A 3,832-nucleotide genomic window follows, 5' to 3' on the forward strand; every position below is an offset into this window, starting at 1 on the left:
ATACAAGACGAAGAACTACTCAAGGAACTTGTGGAACTTCATCGACTAAAAGGTATGTGGAGACTTGAACTTATCTATCACTCAAAATTCTATCTACTCTATCTCCTATATTGAGACAAAAGTAATTTTTCTATATAGATTATGATTATACACATTTGCTATTTCGAGCCGAGTTTATCTCGCCTATCTATTTCTCGAAATATGTGTTGGTAAGCTTTCGCTTTGGCCAAGTTCATCTTTACCTAGTAACGAAAGTCATGATATGTTTCAATCACTTGAAAATGACTTTGTCGAAAAATGGTTTGTGAATAACAACTATATAACGTCCTCTAAGAATGTCTCAATGATTGAAATGAGAGTTTAGATTATATAACCATTGTTGGATATAAGCATTGTGTAGAAACACATACATATATAAGTCCTTATTCCTTGAACCAAAGTATGCGTACTTTGTTGATCAGGAAAACCGGAACAAGAGTCCGCGAACCCAGTCTGCGTACCCAGTTCGCGTACTTTCAGAGGTTCTCTTCCCGAGAAAATCTGTTGGAGTTTGTAAACTTTTACAAACTTATTCCGGGTACTCAGTTCGCGTACTTAAGTTGGTTATATCTAAAAACGATTATTCGTGAACTTATACTTATATTAACTAAGGAATGCTAGTTTGCAAACCGTGGCTATAAAGTTCATGAATCGATTCGAGTGAATCAAATCTTTTTTGCTTTGATTGCGTCTTGTATACTTATATAAGATCTAAGCAATTGAACAACTCTCTAACTAGTTCATTTGAGTCATTTGAACTAGTTATGGTGAAGAAGAATATGGTTGATATGAAAGTGCTCATATGGCTAACCATTAAACCTAAAATCGTACATTTTATTGTGTGTAACAAGCTAAGTTTTCGATCTAACGGTTGAAAGATATTAGCTTGAATCTAATCAGGTTTTCATCTAACGGTGAATATTGAATGCTTTGTTACTAATCTAACATTGATTGCAAAACCTGATTTGAAAGACTATATAAGGGAGAACTCTAGCAACTGGGAAACCTAATCCCCACACCTCCTATGTGATACTAGTTGTGTTATCTAGAGTCGATTCTCCTTTAACCTTAGGTTTCTTCTCGAGACCCTGTAGGTTAACGACTTAAAGACTTCATTGGGATTGTGAAGCCAGACCGATACTACTTTGTTGTAGTTGTGTGATCTGATCTTGTTGATTCTATCGTGTTGAGTACAATCGTAACGATTGGCTTGAGATTGATATCTATGATAGGCAAGATATAAAAAGTAGTCACAAACATATTCGTACCATCGTTTGTGATTCCGCAACATCTTGTTTCCCTACCATACGATTAAGATTGTTGTGAGGTGATTGATAATTCTAGAATGTTCTTCGGGAATATAAGTTCGGGTTATCGGTTGGTTCATGTTCACCTTGATTTATCAAAAGATGGAACAAAAACTCGTAGGTATTTCTGTGGGAGACATATTTATCTATTACCGTAGACTTTTCTATGTGATACATATTTGTTTATTCAAGTCTTCGACTTTGGGTCGTAGCAACTCTTAGCTGTGGGTGAGATCATCTAAGGGAATCAAGTGCGTAGTATACCTGCTGGGATCAGAGACGTAAGGAGCACAACTATACCTTGGATCAGTGTGAGATTGATTGGGGTTCAACTACAGTCCAGACCGAAGTTAGTTTGTAGTAGGCTAGTGTCTGTAGCGGCTTAATACATTGTGTGTTCAATCACGACTAGGTCCCGGGGTTTTCTGCATTTGCGGTTTTCTCGTTAACAAAACTTCTGGTGTCTGTGTTATTTTTATTTCGCATTATATTTTGTTATATAATAGAAATATCCCAGTTTGTGTGTTGTATCGATCAATTGTGAAATCCAACCTTTGGTTGTTGATTGGAAATTGATTGATCCTTGGATAATGGTCTTTGGTACCATCCAAGTTATCTCTATTGATTTTATTTAGACTCGCAGATTTCTATTTGCTTGAGTATTAAATCAAGAGATTGAGATATAAACTCTTTGATATACTTTTAATAAGATTGAGTCTAGTTAATTCTCTTAAAAGTATATTGGAGTTAGTCGATACAGATTCCTAACCGAAATATTGGGTGTGGTTGTTAGACCCCCGCTTTTTCAATTGGTATCAGAGCAGGAAAACACGTTCAAGACCTCAAAAGTCTGTGTTTGTAGCGATCTGACTCTATGGACAGTAAAGTATCTAGAAACGCTTCACCAGGTTTAAAAACCAATCGTAGAATAAATTCTGATAAACTGGTTATTCTCCAGAAAAAGTTGGATGAACAAATCCGGATCAGTATTGATCTTATTGCAGAGATTGCAGTACTTAAGGATTTAAAGTCTATCAAAATTCCTTTAATGGATCTGAATAACATCAGCTATTCTTCTATGACAGATAGTCGTCTGTCAGATGATAAACAACGTTTAGATGTTGTGAAAACTGATATGACTCAAAACTGCTCAAACAAGCTTAAAGATGTTGGCCCATGTTTGTTTTGTGATTCCTCCAATCACTTTCAACGCACTTGTATGTCCTTTCAAAAGAGCCTTAAAGTTGCAAGTAATCTTCATAAGAAAACTAAACAACTGGTTGCTTCTATAAAAGGATGTACAGAACTAACAAGAAATCCTAAACAGGAAAGTACTGATAGTATGGGAGATTTTGCCTTAAAATCAACATCACCCTTTCAATGGTTTCTTGACAGTGGATGTATCAAACATATAACTGGTGATCTCACATGGTTTGTGTCTTCAAATGACTATAAAGGAGGTCCCATGACATTTGGAGATGGGAGTTGTTGCTAGATTAGCAAGAAGGAGACGATCAAGCTACCTTGCGTACCTAAAATCCATGATGTAGTATAGTAAAAGGTATGACTGCAGATCTTCTTTATATTAGTCAAATTTGTGACAAAGGCCATCGAGTTGTCTTCAATGCAAATGGATGTGACATTGTAGACAAAACTGGGAAAGTAATTTTTCAGGGAACTCGTGGTAAAAACAACTGTTATCTTCTGGATACTCAGTTCACCAACTGTTGGAATTTGAATAAGGTTGAATCTACACATCTTTGGCATGAACGTTTTGGTCACATCAATTATCGTCTTCTAACTAATATCATCAACAAAGAACTTGTTAGAGGCGTTCCCAAAATAATTGCAAAGATTGAAGGTGTATGTGGTGCCTGTCAAAAGAGTAAACAAACGAGATTTCACCATAAATCATCTCGATATATTCTCACTAAAGCTCCACTTGATTTAATTCATATGGATCTTTTCGGACCAATTCAACAACCCACGGTTGCTGATAAGAAGTATGCTTTAGTTATGGTAGATGATCACACCAGGTTCACTTGGGTTGCATTTTTATCTCATAAGAATGAAACCCTTGATGAATTCAAGATTATTGTTAAAAGAATCCAGAACGAACAAGGTCGCAAACTAAAGAAAATTAGAAGCGACCCTGGAATAGAATTCAAGGACACTAAGGTGTTTGAATTTTTTGACGAACTGAGGATTATTCAACAATATTCACCACCCATCACTCCTCAAGCTAATGGAGTGGCAGAAAGAAAAAAAAATAGGAACATTCAGGAAATGGCCAGGGTAATGCTCCATAACAAAAACTTACCATTAAGATTTTGGGAGAAGCTGTCTTCATAGCATGCTATTTGATCAACTGTGTTTACCTACGGTCTAAAACCTTAAACACTCCTTATGAGTTGTGGTACGGAAGAAAACCCAACTTGCACTATCTCAGAGTGTTCGGAAGTAAGTGCTACATTCTAAAAGATCGA

The sequence above is a fragment of the Papaver somniferum genome, chromosome 7, assembly GCF_003573695.1.
Source record: "Papaver somniferum cultivar HN1 chromosome 7, ASM357369v1, whole genome shotgun sequence".
Lineage (NCBI taxonomy): Eukaryota > Viridiplantae > Streptophyta > Magnoliopsida > Ranunculales > Papaveraceae > Papaver > Papaver somniferum.